The sequence below is a fragment of the Schistocerca serialis genome, chromosome 7 (assembly GCF_023864345.2).
Source record: "Schistocerca serialis cubense isolate TAMUIC-IGC-003099 chromosome 7, iqSchSeri2.2, whole genome shotgun sequence".
NCBI lineage: Eukaryota > Metazoa > Arthropoda > Insecta > Orthoptera > Acrididae > Schistocerca > Schistocerca serialis.
This window is the reverse complement of record NC_064644.1, coordinates 605,548,671-605,573,595: the sequence shown is the minus strand read 5'-3', so window position 1 is coordinate 605,573,595 and position 24,925 is coordinate 605,548,671. Positions and strand designations below refer to the sequence as shown.

General features: G+C 38.9%; 1 long non-coding RNA gene across 13 annotated transcripts in view; it reads left to right on the top strand.

The window, feature by feature from the left end:
- The window catches only part of LOC126412180 (uncharacterized), a 50,369-nt gene extending 26,928 nt beyond the window's left edge, over positions 1 to 23,441 (top strand). For 12 of the 13 annotated variants that reach the window (XR_007575251.1, XR_007575245.1, XR_007575249.1 and 9 more), the window contains 2 exons: positions 2,311 to 3,553; positions 22,282 to 23,441. This is a non-coding gene — a long non-coding RNA (uncharacterized LOC126412180). Of the gene's footprint in view, positions 1 to 2,310; positions 3,554 to 10,988; positions 11,112 to 22,281 lie in introns of those variants that run through there. The other variant, XR_007575247.1, reaches the window with a different exon arrangement.
- The last annotated feature ends 1,484 nt before the right edge of the window (positions 23,442 to 24,925 follow it).

Here is a 24,925-nt window from a genome sequence, read left to right as displayed (position 1 = left end):
AATATTTAGTGATTTCCAAATATGTAGCTAGGCAGGAACCTAAGAGGACAGTTAAATTGCTGCGACTGAAAAGAGCAACAGTACAATGCACATTCTTCTATATGATAAATATTTGACTGTTTGTTTCCAAATATGTGCTGCCTTTCGAGTGTGTGATTAGGCAGGAACCTAACAGGACAGTTTAAATTGCTACGAGTGCATTGAGGATCAATCCTAGAATATTGCCCAAATGTGCGGGACCCGTACCAAATAGGACTAACAAGAGGTATGGAACGTATACAGAGGAGATCAGCACGAGTGGTCACCGGTTTGGTTAAACTTGGGAGAGTGTCACAGAGATACAAAAGGAACTGAAATGGTAGACTCTTGAAGACAGACATAAACTATCCTGAGAAAGTCATATTAACAAAGGTTTGACAACTGGTTTTAAATAATTACTTGGAATATACTACAATCCCCTATATGTCCCCCCACATAGAGATTGTGAGGATAAGTTTAGAATAACACACAGAGGCATTCGAACAATCATTCTTCCTGTGCTCCATACATGAATGGAACAGGAAGAAACCCTAATAACTGGTACAGTGGGATGTACACTCTGCCATGTACCTCACGGTGGTTTTGCGGAGTAGATTTTAATGTAGATGTAAATGTATAGTATTCATATTGTTCCATGTGACAAAGGTGATTGCCGGTTATGCGGTCGTTGATATTGTGTGTGACATCAAAATGATGTCAGGTTTGCAGGAATTGTTGTGAAATGAGCATTGCCCAATATTAGCTGAACTGTTCATGAAAAAAAGAAAGGATAAGAAAGTGAGATGACACCAATTATGAATTTATGTTGAGACTTTGCATATCAAAGAAAGCCGTACTTGGAGTTTTCATTCTTGTACATGAAAAACTGGAACATATGATGTACATGTGAGACTATTTCTTAGTTTTCTTAAATAATACAGTTTATTTGTAGTGATATGCATTTGATTTCAGTTCGTCATGAATTCTGTAGTGTTATTAACATAAATTAGACACATTAAAATAACGATTCATGAAAAAATAGTCTTGTTTATCTGGCGTGTGTTACAGTTGCTGCGTAGGTGGAAATGAATGTTTCGTTTTATTTGGCAGACAGTGACATAATAGACTTAACCAAATCAAAAAACACCCCAGATGTGTGTACCATTTGTATTAACAGCTTTTTCTGTTTTGGACAAAATATCGATTTTTCGTGTTACAAAAGAAACAATGGTGCCCCAGTTTCACTCAGCCAAATTACGTCAATAGCAGAAAATATTTCTATTGGGAATGTCCCTTTTTGTAAACACCACAATTCTGTCAGGACAACTTCCCACCTTTTAGTGAAAATATTAGGATCACAGACCCATTAATGCATCAGAGGAACAACATTGTCTCCCATCTACCATTATTCACTGAAGCCTTTGAAATATTTGTGCTTACTCAGGCTAAGTGTCATACAGTAAGAGTAATAAGTAAGTTAGTACTTTTTTCTTTAAAAAAATGGTGTTGCTTCCCCAGTCAAAAAACATAGCTATTGTGTTTCTCAATTATTAGTACTATCCACATAAGCCCACCATATTTATCATTCAGTAATAGCTAAGTATGTAAGTTACAAGGGAATACAGTTATTGAATTGCTTAGTTGTAGCATGTGGGAGGAGTGTCTGGAATGCTACATTTTTAACTTTCCTGGAATATCAAGTTATTTTCAGTGTTCTCCTTTGTCAAATTGTAGCTAGTTGAAGGTAACTTAAATTGAAGTATCTTACATTGTACTTGTGTGAAGTACACTTTTTTCTGAAATTCATGGCTTCTTATGATTGTTTAATGTAACAAAAAGTCTGATAGTACACTAATGTCTGGAGTTCACTCAGTCACGTCTGTAGCAGAAAATATTGTTCACTCGTATCTCCCATTGGGACAATAACTTTCCATCTTTTAGTGAATGCTTTAGAGCAACAAAATCGTCCAACATCTAGCATTACTTCCATAAACAAGAAATACTTGTGCTTACTCAAATTTACCACAGTAAAATTAACAGGAAAACCAGTTTTTTAAAAAAAAGCTGTAGCAGATATCTGCTGTATTTCTCAGTTATTAGTGTTATCTTCATAACCACATCCATGTTTCATCATAAGTAATTGTTATCTTAGTGTTATAAGATCATAGATACTTGCCATTCAGCTTACAGGAATTTTAAGTTATTGAATCATAACAGTGGAAGGAGTGGCTGGAAAGTTATGTTTTTAAATTTATTGTGAATTGTCTCATGTCATTCTTTTCTTTCTTTCAGAAATGACTCTGTTCCACCAATGAATCAGCTAATAGGGACACTCAAATATTTTGCCCCTGGTGATTTCCTTCTGTCCATTGGAGACTTTATTGGTATTGACGAGGGGACAGCCAGCAACATTATTAAAAAGATGTGTGTGACACAGGACAACATGCACAAGAGAGAGTTTTTTTTAAATTATTTGTTCTCTGATGTAATAAAATGAAAATAGAAATATATATATATATATCTAAAAACAAAGATGATGAGACTTACCAAACAAAAGCGCTGGCAGGTCGATAGATACACAAACATACACACAAAATTAGGCAGACAGTGTTTGTTGGTAATGAGGATCACCCTGTGGCTAAACATGCCTTGGTGCACGGCCAGCATTCTTGGGACAGTGTTACACCGTCCGGGTTATCTGGATACTTCCCACTAACACCAACCTGTCAGAACTCCGGAGATGGGAACTTGCCCTTCAGTATATCCTCTCTTCTCGTTATCCGCCAGGCCTCAACCTCTGCTAATTTCAAGTTGCCGCTGCTCATACCTCACCTGTCTTTCAACAACATCTTTGCCTCTTTACTTCCGCCTCGACTGACATCTCTGCCCAAACTCTTTGCCTTTTCATTTGTCTGCTTGTGTCTGTGTATGTGTGGATGGATATGTGTGTGTGTGTGCGAGTGTATACCTGTCCTTTTTTCCCCCTAAGGTAAGTCTTTCCGCTCCTGGGATTGGAATGACTCCTTACCCTCTCCCTTAAAACCCACATCCTTTCGTCGAAAATCTTGAATTTTGTGTATATGTTTGTGTTTGTTTGTGTGTCTATTGACCTGCCAGCGCTTTTGTTTGGTAAGTCTCATCATCTTTGTTTTTAGATATATTTTTCCCATGTGGAATGTTTCCCTCTATTACCGAACGAAAGTGCTGGCAGGTTGATAGATACACAAATGTGTTCTTGAACAACTTCTTTTATTATGAACCTTGTGTTCAAAAATACAGCACTATTACTGTTAATGCAATGTCAACGGAAAACACTTGTTCATAACACCTTATGACAGCAGAACATTTCAACACCAAAAAATACCACTTCACAAGACCTGACAAACATAGAACAATTTAATACTCAACAACACGTGGTACTGTTTATCAATGGCATCGCAACAGGGATACTTTACCACTTTAACTGCTGGTGGCGCAGAAGGGAAAGCCGGCTTGCCACTGGTGTTACCTGGTCAACAATGTCACGTCCTCTCAGGTGAGGCAAATGTCAAGAGTCACATTTTACTTTAAATGCAATAAAATACATATGATGGTGTTGAAACAATGTTTACTGGTAGTCAATGAAATTGTGGACAAGGATGATTATCTTATTAAAGGAAAGTGTAAAGATTGTGTAATAAAACATGAAGGTAAATGAAAAGAAATTGGTAAATACAAATGTGAGCAATGTTGTAGTGAAAGGTGGGCATACCAGAAAGAAAAATATTGCTAAAATAAAGAAACCTCTTCTTCAGTTGCTAAGGATAGCTGTATTAAAATTCCTTGAAGTTGACAGTGAAGTGAGCTGTTTGTAAAAAGTATTTTCCAGTGTAGATGTGTGGACAGCAATTTTAAGCATTTATGCTATGCTTAAGAGAACTGTAGTACTAGAAATCCACACAGTGTTGCAACAGTAGATGGCTGAGCAGGGGGTTCAGAATAATTTTTAACTCAGAAATAGGCAGGAGCGTTTTGGAGCGAGCGGCTCCTCCTTCTGGTGGAAGAGTTGAAGGGGAAGGAGAAGGGTGAAGGAAAAGGACTGGAGAGGTTTAGGGAAAGGGGTACAAGTCACTCAAAACCGTTGGTCAGGGGAAACTTTTCCAAACTGTGCCACTTTCCCTAAACCTCTCCTGTCCTCCACCTTTAACTCTTCCGCCAGATGGAGGAGCCATTGGCCCCGAAAGCTTGTGAAAGGTAAATCCTTTTGTGTGTGTGTGTGTTCCCCTGCTGCTGCTTGGTGAGAAGATTTTTTTTATCTGTCCATTTACATTGTATTATCAATAACTGATTATTTTCGTTGTTTTATTAGCTCTTCTCATACTACACTACAGATAGATTTTAAGAAGGAAAAAATATAATCTTCTTCTACTACCTTCAATTCATAGATACATAAAGTGTTATGTTTCAATAATTGAATTTTTGTGTGTCCATGGACATTAATATACTGCCAGAAAAAATAAGTAGACCTTTAAAGACAATGTTGATTTTAAACTGATGACAGCATATGCCAGCTGAAGGATAGTAGATGTACTGATAATGGTTTCAATGTGTAATAGTATAGCTACCAGGGTGTTATCTGTGTCTGTCCTTCAATAGGAAATGTTCACAGTCAGAAGGCTCGGTGTGGTGCAGATGTGTGCCACAGAGATGCACTCGTGCTACATGCTGCCAGTTGAATGAGTTTGAAAGTGGTCAAATTGTGCCCTTCTGAGTGAGGGGATGGTTCTTTCAGAGAATTACAACACACGTTGGACATGCATCAGATGTGCAACAATGCTGGTATCAATGGTCACGTGAACATTCTCATACTCATAGAAAATGTTCTGCATGTCCATGCACCACAAGACCTACCAGGATTGTTGTACTGTAAGGGCAGCAGTGGCATATCATACAGCTATCACAGCACAGATAAGAGGGCTTGCGAGCCCAGGTATGTATACAGAAACTGTTGTGAACTGGTTATTAACAGTGGGACTAGGTGCACACACATCTCTAGCCCACCTTCCCCTCACACCCACACCACATCACTTCTTGTGAGGAAGGTGATGTGTCGTTCCAACCAGGTAATGCTCATCCACACACTGCCTGTGAAACTCAACGTGCACTGCAAGATGTGCTGCATCTTCAGGTGGTTCAAATGGCTCTGAGCACTATGGGACTTAACTTCTGAGGTCATCGGTTCCCTAGAACTTAGAACTATTTAAATCTAACTAACCTAAGGACATCACACACATCCATGCCCGAGGCAGGATCCGAACCTGCGACCGTAGCGGTCACGCGGCTCCAGACTGTAGCACCTAGAACCGCTTGGCCACTCCAGCTGGCGCAGCATCTTTGCTGGCCAGTATAGTCTCCCGTCTTGTCTCCTATCGAGCATCTGAGGGATATGATGCGAGGAGAAGTGACTTGAGTGCCTCACCGACCAACAACACTTACAGAACTGAATGAACAGGTCGAGCAGGAACTGCATAACATATCCCTGGACAGTATTCACCATCCGTATGATTGACTGGATGCCAGAGTCGGCACCTGCACTGCCACCTGTGGAGACTACGCTACATATTAATATGGGTGTTTTGGCATGGCTCGGTACCTGGTACATCTGAACCACTTGTGCTATTGATCAGTAAATGTAATCATTCCACATACTCCATATGCACTGTTGCAACAATGAATCTTAAGTGAACTGGAAACCTCTGAAAGGGTGTATAAGAGGCTGGAAAAATAGCATGTTATACCATGTCACCTAGAGTTTGTGTAAAATGCCCTATCTCTGTTTGGATTTAATTTTTCATTGTTGTGAATAACGACAAAATTTGTTTCAGTTTAATGATGTATGAAATTAGGAATTAAATCAGCCAATAATTGAGCAGCAGTAAAAATAAATTTACAGTCTTTTGTTCAGTTCAAAGTAAAAATAACATCAGTTTGCTGTAGTAACGTGCCAATTGCCAATGTTAATAAAAATATGCCTTGGTATGGCTCTTCATGCTAAATGTAAATAATTTTCGGATGAAGTATGTAATGTTGCATACAGTAGGGATTATGAAAAAGAAATGTTTGTCATGGGGGATACCCTTCGGGCATAGCGAGTGCAAGGTAAATGCTTTAAAATAATGTTGTATCCTCATCTAATGCTCCGCAATGTAGTGAATCAGCTTTTGTCCGTTATGTAGCAGAGAGTGAAAGTTTGTTAAACAATGGCATTGGTTTGTTGCTGTGGAGTGTCATTTATGTAGAGTCAGTTTTTATATAAGAAAGCAGGGATTCGGTGTGTAATAATGTTGTTGAGGTAATGAATTGAATAATTTAGTAATGAAGGGACAAAACTGAATAGTGGAGTAATGAATAGACATAATACGATCATGTCAAAGTAAGTGACAAAACATGAATAAATAAAGAAATACTGAGTCAGTTGAAGTAAGAATGAGGTAATGAAGTGGTATTATGTCAAGCAACAATCCCTTCTTTGTAGTAGTTTAATTTTGCAAATGCAATTCTACTATCAACAGGTTTGTATGGAAACAATTTAATCAGAAAGTAAACATTAGTAGGCTAGATAATGAAGTGTAACTGTATGTAAAAAAGGTGAGTAAGGGGAAAGCTACATGCTTTGTGGGGTGATAGCATTGGTGATTCTGAACAAAAAACTTCAAATGAGTACATACCCTTTTCTTAACTGACATACAGCTGTCTGAAAATCACAGGTGTCAGTCGCATATCCTTCAAAATGTATATACCTTTGGCAACATGATGTCGTATGTACTTTTAGCATGATGGAGATCCTGCACGTTCCATGCAGCCAGTGACATAGCACCTCAGTGAAACATATCCTGGGCGTTAGATCATTCACCATGGAGCTATTTCTTGGCCACCAAAGTCACCTGATCTTACCCCATTAGATTACTGTTTATGGTGTTAGCTTAAAAGTAAAGTTTACTAACACAGAGTGGACACACAGGAGGAATTCTTGCTCACATTTTACGTGCATGTGCTCAAGTAATGGAACATACAAATAAGCTCAGATCAACAACACAGCAGAAAGGATGCCCTTGAGAAAGTTTGTAGGGGCAGGGGGGTATGACCTGAAGGTATGGAGCAAAATGGTACTTGTAAGTAACCATAAAAAAGTTCCAGTTCTGAAACTGTTAAAAACCTACATAATACCAACTTTTAAACAATTTATTTGAAAGAAAAAAAATTTGACTACACTATATTTTTTCCTTTCCCTAATAGCTAGGGGAGGGGAGGGGAGGGGAGGGGAGTGGGCGTAGTGCTTTACTAACACAGAGTGTGTTGCACAGCAGCCATCTTCAGAGCTGTAAAACGCATTGCAGTTGACAGTGGATCATGTGAAAATCTTTGTATGACATTTTTTGATCAGAATCACTAACACTGTCATCCTTCCAAGCATGAAGCTTTCCTCCTGACTCACCCTGAATGGGAGCTAAGGCAACAGTGTACTACATGCAGTTTATGCCCTTTAAAGAAGTTGAATGAAATGTTAATATTTTTAACTATATGCTGCTAAATTTTTATTTTCTATGATATTAAAATTTGCTATTTATGTCTTTGATATTAATAGTATTGAGTAACAATGTACTAAGGAAAAATATACTGATACTTAAGTAGTGTCAACAAATGAGCTGAATGTGTGGTATCTGGACAGGAACAGTAAAATCATAATCTCAGGCACTTTCTACATCTACAACCATACTCCGCAAGCCACCTGACGCTGTGTGGCGGAGGGTACCCTGAGTACCTCTATCGGTTCTCCCTTCTATTGTTTGTGGAAAGAAGAACTGTCGGTATGCTTCTGTGTGGGCTCTAATCTCTCTGATTTTATCCTCATGGTCTCTTCGCGAGATACACGTAGGAGGGAGCAATATGCTGCTTGACTCCTCGGTGAAGGTATGTTCTCGAAACTTTGACAAAAGCCCGTACCGAGCTACTGAGCGTCTCTCCTGCAGAGTCTTCCACTGGAGTTTATCTATCATCTCCGTAACGCTTTCGCGATTACTAAATGATCCTGTAACGAAGCGCGCTGCTCTCCGTTGAATCTTCTCTATATCTTCTATCACCCCTATCTGGTATGGATCCCACACTGCTGAGCAGTATTCAAGCAGTGGACGAACAAGCATACTTTAACCTACTTCCTTTGTTTACAGATTGCATTTCCTTAGGATTCTTCCAATGAATCTCAGTCTGGCATCTGCTTTACCGACGATCAACTTTATATGATCATTCCATTTTAAATCACTCCTAATGCGTACTCCCAGATAATTTATGGACTTAACTGCCTCCAGTTGCTGACCTGCTATTTTTTAGCTAAATGATAAGGGATCTATCTTTCTATGTATTCGCAGCACATTACACTTGTCTACATTGAGATTCAATTGCCATTCCCTGCACCATGCTTCAATTTGCAGCAGATCCTCCTGCATTTCAGTACAATTTTCCATTGTTACAACCTCTCGATACACCACAGCATCATCTGCAAAAAGCCTCAGTGAACTTCCGATGTCATCCACAAGGTCATTTATGTATATTGTGAATAGCAACGGTCCTATGACACTCCCCTGCGGCACACCTGAAATCACTCTTACTTCGGAAGACTTCTCTCCATTGAGAATGACATGCTGCGTTCTATTATCTAGGAACTCTTCAATCCAATCACACAATTGGTCTGATAGTCCATATGCTCTTACTTTGTTCATTAAATGACTGTGGGGAACTGTATCGAACGCCTTGCAGAAGTCAAGAAACACGGCATCTACCTGTGAACCCGTGTCTATGGCCCTCTGAGTCTCGTGGACGAATAGCGTGAGCTGGGTTTCACACAACCGTCTTTTTCGAAACCCGTGCTGATTCCTACAGAGTAGATTTCTAGTCTCCAGAAAAGTCATTATACTCAAACATAGTACATGTTCCAAAATTCTACAACTGATTGACGTTAGAGATATAGGTCTATAGTTGAGCACATCTGTTCGACGTCCCTTCTTGAAAACGGGGATGACCTGTGCCCTTTTCCAATCCTTTGGAACGCTATGCTCTTCTAGCGACCTACGGTACACCGCTGCGTTCACTTTCAGTAAAGTTTGGTAAATCCAGTAGTTTTGATCTTTGTTTCAAAAGAGTTATAGGATTGAAAACAGCTTCCATCTCCAATAAACTTGAATTTATGCATAATTATGGAAAAGTAATTGTGTATAATTATAAACTGTATTTCAACTATAACAGAACTCGAATTGCTTTGTTTCTGATTTAGAAATATGCTGTCTTGATTTACTAATATAGTGTTTAGAAAACAACCATTAGCAACTGAATAGTCCAGTCAGCTATTTCTCAATATCTGTCTTTATAACCCATTGGGTGGAAGGGGTGGGCGGGGGGCTCGATGAAACAGAATAAGGTGAGAAGTCTCCCATCTGGTGTTATTTGACAAGATTGCTTTCACTTTCATTATTGCAGTTATAGTCTCACATCAGCTGATTGCAGTGATGTAAATAGTATTGTTGAAAACCATATTTATCATAAGTTAGCCTAACTGAAAATTCTGCTATAGTACTTGATGTGGAAAACATTTTTATCTAATGGTTTGATTTGATAATATGACACTACTCACTAGGAAGATCAATATCCAGACTTTTATTTGTATTCTAATATTACTAAAACTAATCAACCTAACAGGTAGTTAGTGTTAAGTTCAAACATACTTAGATTTTCCATTGCAAATTTAGCCATTATGCTTGTTAGATTCCAATTTTTATCACCATGCTTTTGTTGCTCTAAATTTCTTGGACCGAGTGACACCCTTCCTTAAGTAATTAAGCCATTAATTATCTAAAATTAATGTAAATGATTATGAATCTAAACATAGTGCCTGTACTGGGTTATTCCCAATGTGGGTGTACAACATAGTTCAGTGAACTATTGTATTTTCCTAAACCAGTGCATATTTTATAAATAAGATTACTATCATAATATATAGTCCATCTGAATTAGCAAAACTAATGTAAACATTTTTCAAGGTGTAGTTTACAAAATCACAGTATGTTCAAATGACAGTTATACAGGTTGTCCCTGCAGGAGTGATCAGTATTTAACGATGTGACAGGAATAATCATTTGAAGGAAACAGTCCAGTAAATATGGACTCTAAAATGCATACTTTAAGGGCTATAAGCAGTTCTTCATCTTTGATAGTGTGAAATAAATATCTCCTCCTGCAAGCTCCTTTGTTTCCATATTTTGGGAGGAGGTAGTATGGACCAAAACAAGAAAAATTTGTCTAGTACACATGGGTTCTAAAATCATACCTTTAAGGATCTCTGAGCACTTGTTCAGTAGAAGATAAATGTGTGTCACAGTACCAAAGATAAACAAGTGCTCATAGCTCTTAAGGTATGCATTTTTGAGCCCATGTTTACTAGACTTTCTTGCTTTGAATGATTGTTCCTGTCATATCCACAAATATTGACCATACCTCCATACACACTTTATCATTCACCCCACCACAGAATTGTCAGTCTGGACTGGGAAACAATCATGTTACACGTATGAAACATAGCAGTATCATGAAAAGGATAGCTGCTACTCACCATATAGTGGAGATGCTGAGTCGCAGGTAGACACAACAAAGAGAATGTAAACTGTTGCCCTCCAGGAAGTAGAGCAACATGCACAATGCCACATAAAAAAACTCTCCACTCTGTTCACTTCCTACTCCAAGCTTGGACTACCACTATCCACCATACTACATTTATCCCACAGATATGGTACTTCAGAATTTGACTTCTTTACCCCATCAGGGATTCCATGATAGATATTGTTCATTGTACCAACTAATGAAGTTTTCTTTCCTTTGAATTTCTTAGCATTTTATAGATGTAAAGAAGTTGTCTGTCATAACATTTCTTATTCCATTTACAGATGGATCCACAACATGTAGAACGAGATGCTTTCCAAATGGTTGCTTCTCTCTATGCTCATTGTCTTTTCTGAAGTATAGGAGAGCATTCATATATGCTTTGTCACTACATTGGCAGCAGTTCAGAATTTGAGACCATATTTGTCAGGTTTGTTGAGTGTGTGAACTGGATAAACCTGCATCTTTGCTTGGTAACAGTTGCTTGTCTATAGTTATGTTTTCTCCATAGCGATAAGAATACATATTGTGTTCCGTGAACTTTCCCCAAATTTTAGATACAAGAGTAAATTTGTTGATTTGTGGAGAGAAATCTAAGAAGCTGCTAAAATTTGTCCCTTGGCATAATGTTCTTGATGAAAGCAGCCCCCCCCCCCCCTCCCCCAGAATGACTCCAAAGGTGGAAATGGAAATGCGTGTGGCTAGGGCCTCCCGTCGGGTAGACCGTTCGCCTGATGCAAGTCTTTTGAGCTGACGCCACTTCGGTGACTTGCGTGTCGATGGGGATGAAATGATGGTGATAAGGACAACACAACACCCAGTTCCTGAGCAGAGGAAATCACCGACCCAGCTGGGAATTGAACCCGGGCTGTTAGGTATGACATTCCGTCGCACTGACCACTCAGCTACCAGGCGCGGATGCTCCAAAGGTCATCTGCAGACATAACTTTTACACAAATTACACCCCAAGCATATATGATAGCCATCAATTCTTCCATTTCCTCAAGTGACACATCCCAGTACGTAATTGTTTTAGTACTCTTTTGGGGTTCTGTATATTTCTTCATGAGAAGTAGCATTGTTTTGTCAAAAATAAGATGGTAAGTGCTGATGACAGAGTCTTTTACTGATTGGCAACCATAAGTAGTTGGACCTCCTCTCCTTTAGAACATTCACAGCCAACCATCTTCCAGAAAATGAAGAACTGGCAGTCTCCCACTTGATGTCATCCCTAGTCACCATCTTTGTAGCAACATTCTACTGGGCCTTCTGTAATGGGTGAGGAGAAGAGTGACATAGGTTGGTGGCATCTGAATCCTCCTGCACTAAACTCTCCTCATCGTAGAAGATAAATGTGTGTCACAGTACCAAAGATAAACAAGTGCTCATGTCTTCATCTTCTTCACTTGTCTCTGGTACAAATTCCTCCTCTTCATCAGTGAATTCAGTTTTTGATGAACATCAGTATTCTATAAGAGTTGTAATATTTCTTCATCAGAAAGTCCATGCTGATAAAACATGTTCAAAAATGTGCATTTTTTTTTTTTCTTCTAATAATTTCCAAGTGTGTAGTATGTCGACGGGATCCGGCTGCATACCCGGAAATTATTATAAGAAGAAATATGCCAGGAAAATTTCAGAAGTCATAATGTGCATTTTGTTCAGAAATATCTATCATGGGCAAAAAATATTAGCGGAATGGCATTGATATGAGTTGCATCTGACTGGAATGTGAATGAACAGAGACACAACAATAAGCAGCAATGACTCAGCATCATTGCTGATTGTTGCAGCTGTATTGTTAGATTATCTACTTATATTCAGAAGAAAAATTGTAGCAGATTTGAATTAGTAATGAACGTAATTTTCCTTATGGTATTGTAATTATGTACTTTGTTGTTCTTTTTTAACTGTAGAGGATTAAAAATAATACTTAACGAGGAAATATATAGTGTGAAGCAGTAGCCACAATGCCCAACTCCTTAAACATATGTCTTCAAGATGACCATAGGTGAACACCACATATTATCCTTACAGCACTTTTTGAACAATGACAACTTTCTTACTTGAAGATGAGTTACCACAGAACATTATTCCATATGACATTGAATGAAAATATGCAACACCACAGAACATTGTTCCATATGACACTGATTGAAAATATGCAAAACCACATAATGTTATTCCATATGACATTGAATGAAAATATGCAAAATATGTCAGCTTACTGATTTGCCTCTCCCCAAGATTTGCATTGATTCTAGGTGCAAATTTGGCTGAACTAAGTTTTTTTAGTGTCTCAAAATGTGTCTTTTTTCCAATTTAATTTCCGATAAGTATGGACACCTAAACATTTTGAAATTTCCCCATATTTATTATTTCCTCGCCAATTGTTACTCTTGTCACTGGTGTAGTACCTCTAAATGTGCAGAACTGAATCTATTGTGACTTTTTGAAACAGAGAGTGAGATGATTTTCAGAAAAACAGTCAATGATACTTTTAAGAATGTTGTTTGCCATTCCTTCTGTTGGTGTATGTATGCTTTGACTGATTGCAATACTGGTGTCATCTGCAAAAGAACTCACTCTGCTTGTTGTATATTAGATGGAAGATTGTTTACATATATGAGGAACAATAGTGGCGTGAAGTTTGAGTCTTCAGGAACCCCATACATGATTTCTCCCCAGTCAGATGTTGGTTGAATTACCAAGTACAACTTTCTGCTTTATTTTTTATATATATGACATCATCAGTTGGTTGTCTATTCCATTAATTACATAATACCTCAGTTTACTTAGGAGAGTACTGTGATTCACATAGTCAGATGCCTTAGATAGGTTGCAGTAAATACCAACCGGTGCTATTTTGTTATTTAATGCTTGTAAAATTTGGTGAGTGAACATGCAAAACTTCTGAAATCCAAACTGTGATTTACTGATGATATTATTGTTGCTTAGGTGGGGTACTATTTAAGAATACATCACATTCTCAAACATTTGGAAAATGTGTCAGTAGAGAAACAGGTGGGTAGTTATTGACATCTCCCCTATCACCATTGTTATAGAGAGGTTTAACAATAGCATTTGTCAATCTCTGTAGAAAAATGCCTTGAGTTAGTGACACATTACATATTTCAGATGAGACAAATCTTTAGTACTCTGTTGGAAACACCCTCAGATCCAGATGAGCTTTTATTTTTGAGAGAATATATAATGTTCTTAATTTCAGAAGGAGAAGGAGGTGATACATTCATTTGATAGAATTTCATGTGAGTTGCTGTTTCAACATACTGCTGTGCTTCTTCTCTTGAACTGTTTGTCCCTATGTTTTCTACTACATTTAAGAAATAATTATTAAACATATTTACTACATTACATTTAAATTTAATAGTGATGTTATCCTGTTCTGTGACCTGTTGTCCAGTCTCTCGTTTCACCACTGTGCAAATATGCTTAAGTGTGTTGTGGAATTGATTTATGACATGATGTGCAGGTTTCTTGATTTCTAAATAATTTTGAATAGTTTTTGTAGAGTTCAGCAACTGCAAGATCTTTATTTATCTGTGACAAACAGAAACATTTCTCTTTTCCTTTCACATCATTCTTCAATTCCTCTAGTGAACCATGGTTTTTTACATGGCTGTTTAATGACCTTTCCAACTAGCTTATGTGGAAAGCTATTTTCAAATAGTGTTACAAATTTATCATGAAATAGATTAAATTTTACATCAGCATTTGGTTAATTATAAATTTCCCAGATAATCTGTGTAAACTATCCTTAAAAATGTTTGTTCTGGAGTCATCAGTTGTTCTGATTTCCACTGAGGAGTATCTATCTACACTGTACAGCACTATCCTATGTGTCCTAGCTAAGAATGCATTTGTTACTGGGTATACTGTTATTTTCTTTGAGCTTCATCAAAGAAAGCATTCTCAATTATCATCCAACTGTCTGTCCACCGGTGTTAAAAAATTAATTAGTGAGATCAAAGTGTAGGATGTACATGAGGTTTACAGATCATTTTTCCTATCAGAATTTTTTAGGAAATTTACATTGAAATAACCACAGATTATTAACTGCTTGCTGCTGTCCGAGAGACAGGGAATCCACATTCCTCATTAATGGTTCAAAATTTCCCACTGGGTGTCTGTATACGGTCACAATTAAATGTGAACTATTTATCAGTATTAACTCACAAGCACGCAGTCCTCTGTGCTGATCACCAGAGAATTTACTTGTCTCAATGTTTCTGAACTAGTGTTCTGTCTTAATATATGTCAACAACTACTCTTTTCCCCATATTAGTTCCACATGAGTAAGATGCTAGAGTATAATCTTTTATATTTAACTTCTCTAACGCTGCGGTTGCGTGGTGTTCAGATAGGCACAAGATGCCTATCTTTTCAGAGCTCTCTAAATTTTCCAGACGAGAAGCTCTTGTATCTTATTACGCAATCCTTTAATATTCTGACAAAAGTTGACTTAATTATTCTGTACATTCTTAAACCTTTTGTTGAGGCTCTTCTGTTATTTTAACTTCCTTCGTAACAAAGTGTCCCGAGTCCCGATTTTAACCTAAAAAGGTACTCTCTGACACCAGTAAACACAGGGATCTTGCTTTGTGTGATTCTGGTGGTTCATACATTTCTGCAAGAAGCTCAGCCTACCTATTCAGCAAAGCTACCTTAATTAACTATAAGCCATATAATCAGAAAATGGAAAAATGATATGTACTATTTTGAAACTCGCTACAAATTTTCTGTGAAGGTACATTTTATAATTTGTATAATTACAAATTAACAGATTTTTTTAGGAATCAGAAAAATTGTTGCTACAAAACTTAGCAGTATAATTTTGATAGGAGAACTTTCAAATAAGCTATGTCAACCAAAAAATTGCAATTTTTACCAGTGTTGAATTGGTGCGCACATAGTTTACAGGAATGATAAATTATGAATATTTCTTTAAACAAATTGTTTCTACATGGAGATAGTAAAGTATTGCATGAATAATGAAGGTTAGTGTGTGGTATAACATTGTGATTCTATGGAACAACATGTTTAACTTTTAACCACTTAGGCCAATGAAAGATGTTTGTGGAAACTGAAAACAGTTTTTGGAAGTTGTTATGTGTGTATGCCCTCATGAGGTATATATGCAGATGGATGCACAAGGAAGCCAGCATATCGACAAGGCAAGACAGCGAATGCCCATGTCCAGTTGCTGTTGAGGCCTGCTTACGCTGTGGTGTTGTGGCTTGGCTGTACCTTGTAACCGATGGAGCAAGAAAGCACTGGGAATAACGTAAACACCAGAAAACAAAAGAAAGATACTTTAGAAATGTCATTTGTTCTCTAACATCAAAGTAGTTACATAAATTTTATGACCAACTGTGAGCTATGATGTAATGGCAATTTGCATCACCCACAGTTGTAGAAGCATTTGTATAAAGAAGACATTGTGATTTCAATAAAGAAGTATGAATGCATGCTCTTGCAGCAATATCCATTAATAAAATATTCTCGGGTTTCAAGCTGTGTCATGTGGTTAACTGCCCATGAACTTTTGGCAGAGATCTCCCCTGCCCTTGTTAAGTGATTGCCTGTCACATGGATACCACAGCCTGGGTTATATAGCCACACCATCACCAGTGACGTCACTGGTGCTCAGTCCCGCACTATGTGTGGTAATGTTTTGGTGATATGATTACCATGCCCACTTCAGCTTCCAAATCACAGTATCCCTGGCCACACTCAGCTGCAATGTACAATCTTTATTGAGGGTGTTGCCCATATTTTGATTTCTATTGCTCCATTTATTATGCTATCCGAGAAGCCATCTGTCAATTTAATAACAGAAGTTTCGTCAAATGCAATTCAGTGTCTGTCAAGTGCATGTTGTGCTACAGCTGACTCTTTGGGGTAGCATAGGCAGAAACACCTATCATGTTCTATGCAGCACTGTTCAGTAGTGTGGACATTCTGACTGACATAAAATTGCCAACACCCACATGGTGTTTTGTATATTCCAGGCATTCTGAGGCTTATATCATCTTTCAAAGACTTCATTAGTTGCCAGGTCTTTGCTGGAGACCTGAAGATTGTGTTGATTTATGTAATTTCAGGAGCCTGTCAATCTTCCCTGTTATTGACCCACAAAATGGTAAAAATGCAATTTTCTTCAAGTTCTCTTCAGATGCCTTTGTCTTTTATGGCTTGGATGAAAATGCTTGCAAAATTTGTCTGTTGTAATCATTTTCCTTGAAAACTTTACATAAGAGGTTGAGTTCCCTCAGGCAACCCATACCACCCCCATTCTATTGTCTGCCAAAGATACATGAGAAGGATACAGCTTTAAGGCCTGTAGTGAGCACCATTGGATTACCAACATGTAGTCTTGCACAGCATTTGGCCAGCCTCCTCTCAACACCTTGGCCACCGTACGCACCATATAAAGAATGTGGTGGACTTGATTGATTGAATTAAACATCCATGTCTTAGTGGATGAGATATAATTGTTAGCTTTGGTGTGACTTCGTCATCCGACTTACCAGCAACTCCATAGACTTGCTGTCCCAGCTCTCTGATGAATCCATTGTGGATTTATTTAAGCATATCCTGACATCATTATGTTTTTTACATGGTGCAGAATATTTCAACCCCATGGACGGCATTTGGATAGGGAGCCCTACTCTTTATGCAGCATTTCAAGGACATCATCTTGGACATGGCTCCTGCAATGCATAGTCATTTTTTCATGAAGTCGATGATATCTTTTTCAAATGGCCTCATGGACATGAAAAGCTGGGAGAGTTCCTGGAACACATCAACAGCATCCATGAGCACATTAAGTTCATGATGCTTTGTGGTGTAGGAAAAAAGTTAAGTACTTTCTTAAGTGTTGAGATAGCACCCGCACCAAATTTCTTGCTGTCATGTTGATCATGGAATGTTCTGCAATTTTGTGTTTCTGCCTCATGTTGTTGCTGTTGTCGGCTTTCAGAACAACCTGGGACAGGACAAAAAAACTCCATAACATATTGTGATCAATATGAGAGTAGGAGACTTCATTACGGGTGCCATCTCAGCACTTAGAAGGGACTTAACTTTGCTGCTTCACCACAAAGTATCCCTTTCACTGACATTTGTAGAGAAGCAAGCTGCAGTCTTTCAAAATTCAAGCTGCCAGCATCAAACGTAACTAGAGCTGAATGCAATGACCTCCATTCTCTCTGCAACAAGCCTCTCACCAATGTTTTGCCAGGTGATGAGGCATCCTGATCAAGTGAGCCAACTGTGACTCGAAAATCTAATGGATGCTGGGGGAAGATACATATCAAAAACTGCCTCAGGACCCAAAATACAGAATAGTGGGGAAGATCTGGGAGCTTCTCAAATGGCCATCACTGGAAGACAGTGTTATTAAGACCTTCTGTCGTCAGGCACCCAGACCACACACGTTCTACGGTCTGCAGAAGTACAAAAGAAGGATACACTTTTAAGGCCTATAGTGATCACCATCAGATCATCAATCCATAGACTTACAGAGCACTTGGCCAGCTTCCTCTCGACATTTGTTGGACACTCTGCATACCACATAAAGAATATGGTGGACATCATCAACTGAGTAAAATATCTATGCCTTGATTAGTTTTGGTGTGGTTACCCTATTGACATGTGTGTCCATTACAGACTATAAAGTTGCTGTCCCAGCTTTTTGAAGATGTTGTTGTTGTTGTTGTTGTTGTGGTCTTGAGTCTTGAGACTGGTTTGATACAGCTCTCCATGCTACTCTATCCTGTGCAAGCTTCTTCATCTCCCAGTACCTACTGCAGCCTACATCCTTCTGAATCTGCTTAGTGTATTCATCTCTTGGTCTCCCTCTACGATTTTTACCCTCCACGCCGCCCTCTAATACTAAATTGGTGATCCCTCGATGTCTCAGAACATGTCCTAACAACTGATCCCTTCTTCTAGTCAAGTTGTGCCACAAGCTCCTCTTCTCCCCAATTCTATTCAATACCTCCTCATTAGTTATGTGAGCTACCCATCTAATCTTCAGCATTCTTCTGTACCACAACATTTCAAAAGCTTCTATTCTCTTCTTGTCTAAACTATTTATCGTCCACGTTTCACTTCCATACATGGTTACACTCCATACGAATACTTTCATAAACAACTTCCTGACACTTAAATCTACACTCGATGTTAACAAATTTTTCTTCTTCAGAAACGCTTTCCTTGCCATTGCCAGTCTACATTTTATATCCTCTCTACTTCGACCACCATCAGTTATTTTGCTCCCAAAATAACAAAACTCCTTTACTACTTTAAGTCTCTCATTTCCTAATCTAATTCCCTCAGCATCACCCGTCTTAATTCGACTACATTCCATTATCCTAGTTTTGCTTTTGTTGATGTTCATCTTATACCCTCCTTTCCAAACACTGTCCATTCCGTTCAACTGCTCTTCCAAGTCCTTTGCTGTCTCTGACAGAATTACAATGTCATTGGCGAACCTCAAAGTTTTTATTTCTTCTCCATGGATTTTAATTCCTACTCCGAACTTTTCTTTTGTTTCCTTTATTGCTTGCTCAATATACAGATTGAATAACATCGGGGATAGGCTACAACCCTGTCTCACTCCCTTCCCAACCACTGCTTTCTGTACAAATTGTAAATAGCCTTTCGCTCCCTGTATTTTACCCCTGCCACCTTCAGAATTTGAAAGAGAGTATTCCAATCAACAGTGTCAAAAGCTTTCTCTAAGTGTACAAATGCTAGAAATGTAGGTTTGCCTTTCCTTAATCTTCCTTCTAAGATAAGTCATAGGTTCAGTATTGCCTCACGTGTTCCAACATTTCTACAGAATCCAAACTGATCTTCCCCGAGGCGGCTTCTATCAGTTTTTCCATGCATCTGTAAAGAATTCGCGTTAGTATTTTTCAGCTGTGACTTATTAAACTGATAGTTCGGTAATTTTCACATCTGTCATCACCTGCTTTCTTTGGGATTGGAATTATTATATTCTTCTTGAAGTCTGAGGGTATTTCGCCTGTCTCATACATCTTGCTCACCAGACTTTAAGTGCTCTGTCAAACTCTTCACGCAGTATCATATCTCCCATTTCATCTTCATCTGCATCCTCTTCCATTTCCATAATATTGTCCTCAAGTACACTGCCCTTGTATAGACCCTCTATATACTCCTTCCACCTTTCTGCTTTCCCTTCTTTGCTTAGAACTGGGTTTCCATCTGAGCTCTTGATATTCATACAAGTGGTTCTCTTTTCTCCAAAGGTCTCTTTCATTTTCCTATACGCAGTATCTATCTTACCCCTAGTGAGATATGCCTCTACTTCCTTACATTTGTCCTCTAGCCATCCCTGCTTAGCCATTTTGCACTCCCTGTCGATCTCATTTTTGAGACGTTTGTATTCCTTTTTGCCTGCTTCATTTACTGCATTTTTATATTTTCTCCTTTCATACCGAGCGAGGTGGCGCAGTGGTTAGACACTGGACTCGCACTCGGGAGGACGACGGTTCAATCTCGCATCCGGCCATCCTGATTTAGGTTTTCCGTGATTTCCCTAAATCGCTCCAGGCAAATGCCGGGATGGTTCCTTTCAAAGGGCACGGCCGACTTCCTTCCCCGTCTTCCCTAATCCGTTGAGACCGATGACCTCGCTGTCTGGTCTCCTTCCCCAAACCAACCAACCAACCAACCAACCATCTCTTTCATCAATTAAATTCAATATTTCTTCTGTTACCCAAGGGTTTCTACTAGCCCTCGTTTTTTTACCTTTTTGATCCTCTGCTGCCTTCACTATTTTATCCCTCAAAGTTACCCAGTCTTCTTCTACTGCATTTCTTTCCCCCCATTCCTGTCAGTTGTTCCCTTATGCTCTCCCTGAAACTCTGTACGACCTCTGGTTCTTTCAGTTTATCCAGCTCCCATCTCCTTAAATTCCCACCTTTTTGCAGTTTCTTCAGTTTTAATCTACAGTTCATAACCAACAGATTGTGGTCAGAGTCCGTATCTGCCCCTGGAAATGTCTTACAATTTAAAACCTGGTTCCTAAATCTCTGTCTTACCATTATATAATCTATCTGATACCTTTTAGTATCTCCAGGGTCCTTCCATGTACACAACCTTCTTTCATGATTCTTAAACCAAGTGTTAGCTATGATTAAGTTATGCTCTGTGCAAAATTCTGCCAGATGGCTTCCTCTTTCATTTCTTAGCCCCAATCCATATTCACCTACTATGTTTCCTTCTCTCCCTTTTCCTATGCTTGAATTCCATTCACCCATGACTATTAAATTTTCATCTCCCTTCACTATTTGAATAATTTCTTTTATCTCCTCATACATTTCATGAATTTCTTCGTCATCTGCAGAGCTAGTTGGCATATAAACTTGTACTACTGTAGCAGGCGTGGGCTTCGTGTCTATCTTGGCCACAATAATGTGTTCACTATGCTGTTTGTAGTAGCTTACCCGTACTCCTATTTTTTTTATTCATTATTAAACCTACCACCCAGCACAGAAACAGTCTGTTCTGAGGACTTTGGTACATCAAACTGAAAGCATCTCTGACACCAAAAGTCTTGCCGAGGGAACTGAGTCACTTACCTAAAGTTTTCAAAGGAAAATGGTTGCAACAACAGACAAATTTTGCTAGCAGTTTTATCAAAGCTGAAGGCCTCGTGAAGAAGATGTGAAGACAATTACGATTTTACTGTTTTGTGGCTCAGTAACAGGGAAGATTAGCTGGCTCCTGAAGAGACAAAAAATCAATACAATCTTCAGGCCCCCAGCAATGATATGGCAACTAATGGAGCCTTTGAAAGAAGATGTAGGTCTCGGAATACTAGGAATATACAAAATACCTTTTGGGTGTGGGCAGTCTTATGATCACCAGACTATCTGCACTATTGAACAACAGTGCATAGAACATGAAAGGTGTTTCCATCTACGCTATCAACAAAAATCAGCTGTAGCAGAACATGCACTGGAAAACTGACACCAATTTGTGTTCGACAAGACTCATATTACTAAACAGACCAGAAGCTTCTGCGACAGTATAAAAAAATGAAGCACCCTCAAAACAACATTGACAATTCAAATTCCTAAGATGAATCATTGATATTTGGAGATTCTGCAGATTGACAGCCTTTGGGTATATGAGTTGATTGTTCCAGTATTTCATATTTTGTTTTTGCTGAAGCAATTTCTTCTGTTCTTTATATGCTTTGACTTTAACTTAAATCTATCTTCCACTGCTCTGTCCTAGTTTTAGAAGACCCTGAGTATAAGGTGGGATCCTGTGATTGGGGAGTTGGATCAGGTATAGCGGTCACTCTACGGAAACATTACCATATACGGTGCTGGACTGAGCCACCAGTGGTGTCACTGGCAATGGCACAACTATGTAAGCATGGTAGCGGCATCCACACCATATTCAACCATTTGATATGGCTTGAAACCCACGAATACTTTATTAATGCAATGTAGAAGAGGTATCATGAAAGTGTTTTTCATTTAATACCATGGATAATTCCAAGCTCTCTTTCAGCACCCCTCCCAACTGCAAAGGGAAGAAGTCACAAAGAACAGTCCAATGGCACTGCATAGTGGGTCCACTCAAGCAATTAACATCAAGAAAGATGATCAGAAATTATTCAGAAGGCAAAGATGACACACATATTGAACTGGATGCAGATCATACATGAGAGGAATACATCATAAGCATCCACCCATAACACTCAATTTTGGTGTCCTAGTGCAGAATATGAAATAGTGGTGCAAAAAGAAGAAAGCATTTATTGTTTATCAAGAATTTTGGCGAGAATAATAGAAGAAGATGATATGGTGCAGAGAGAAACTTTAATCACTAAATGAGAAGGTGTAAGTGGGCAGAGGCAGGTGTGATTTGAACATTTGAGAAAAATGCCCTTAATGTGATTGAGGCCGATGAAGTGTTAATTATTATAAAAAGTTAGACAAAAGATGTTAATTGACCATAGCAATGAGTAAAAGATATTTATGCACTTAAGTAACATAAGTGAAGAAGAATCTTGATGCCTGATTGGTTGAGCTGTGAACAGCATTAACCTTATAATTTTCTTATTAATAATTTATTTTGTGAAAAGAAGTAAAACACATTTCACTGGTTTTGTGTGTCAGTTTGAAAACATACTAACATTACTTGAGGGGTATTAAGCATATATATTGTTGCCTGACTGTTTACCTGTTAGTGTCCACACAGTGGAGGCAGTTTTCAGGAATATTAAGAAAATTTGGTGAGTGTAGATAATGTCTTCAATGTAGGTAATTTGAAGGCATTACCTACAAACAAATCCAGGGTACGGCTATGGGCACTCGCATGGCACTTTTTGTTGTTCCTATCTGTGACTCAGCATCTCCGCCATATGGTGATTGGCAACTTTCCTTCTCATAATATTATTTATTTAATGATTGGTTGAACCTGAAGGAAGTTTTTTGAACTATGAGACCAATAAAGTGAGCCATTCATTCAATTGTAGCAGATCAGCTGTTATAATAGGTGAGTTACACATTATCACTGTAGCAGGACCGGTAACACCATAATGCACAAATAATATAGCATGCTGTGAAGTTAATTCTCTACATTGTCCTATACTATATTAGTACCTAGTTTAATAAGTTACATGAGTGAGTATGTGCAATATTGACATGTTAAAGGAATTCAAATTCCTAAGAGAATCATTGATATTTTCAGATTCTGCGGATTGACAGCCTTTGGGTGTATGAGTTGATTGTTCAAGTATTTCACATTTCGTTTTTGCTGAAGCAATTTCTTCTATTCTTTCTCTACTTTGACTTTAACTTTAATCTATCTTCCACTGCTCTGTCCTAGTTTTAGTAGACACAGAATGACATTGGGATAGCCAAAGTCCTATTACGGAGAGACTTACCATAGATCTCTCGTAAATGAAAGAACTGGATACAATAATACAAACATAACCAATTACAACTACGGTATATGATGTTGCTGAATATAGTATTATGTATGTTATGCGTAATAATAATTTTATACTTTTTCCTGTAGTATGATAATAAAATATGTGTTGGGCATGTCATGTAAATGGGAAAATGGTTGGGAGCAGAAACCATTCCCTAACTGAAGACAAGTATGACATGATAACATGTAAGGGAAAAAAAGGCAGTAGTTTATTGAGCAAATTCTCTAGGTTCCAAAGCTGAGAACTGTATTATCTCTGGGAAGAGACAACTAATGAATTGTTTAGCAGGTGAGGAATGAAAGTAATATAGAAGACTGAAGGTATCTATGATGAGAGTGCACTACTGAATAAGAGATTTGTCTAAGTGTAATAAGGAGGCTACAGCTATGAATATACTAAATCTTTTAACAGAAAATAAATGGATTTATTAACTGTTAAGTAGATGTGTCTTATATGAACTAAAATTACTGAACAGAGATTGAGAGCAAACCTAGAAGTATTGCCAACAGAACTGAGAAAGCTATCTTGTAATACAGTCCTGGAAATGGAAAAAAGAACACATTGACACCGGTGTGTCAGACCCACCATACTTGCTCCGGACACTGCGAGAGGGCTGTACAAGCAATGATCACACGCACGGCACAGCGGACACACCAGGAACCGCGGTGTTGGCCGTCAAATGGCGCTAGCTGCGCAGCATTTGTGCACCGCCGCCGTCAGTGTCAGCCAGTTTGCCGTGGCATACGGAGCTCCATCGCAGTCTTTAACACTGGTAGCATGCCGCGACAGCGTGGACGTGAACCGTATGTGCAGTTGACGGACTTTGAGCGAGGGCGTATAGTGGGCATGCGGGAGGCCGGGTGGACGTACCGCCGAATTGCTCAACACGTGGGGCGTGAGGTCTCCACAGTACATCGATGTTGTCGCCAGTGGTCGGCGGAAGGTGCACGTGCCCGTCGACCTGGGACCGGACCGCAGCGACGCACGGATGCACGCCAAGACCGTAGGATCCTACGCAGTGCCGTAGGGGACCGCACTGCCACTTCCCAGCAAATTAGGGACACTGTTGCTCCTGGGGTATCGGCGAGGACCATTCGCATCCGTCTCCATGAAGCTGGGCTACGCTCCCGCACACCGTTAGGCCATCTTCCGCTCACGCCCCAACATCGTGCAGCCTGCCTCCAGTGGTGTCGCGACAGGCGTGAATGGAGGGAC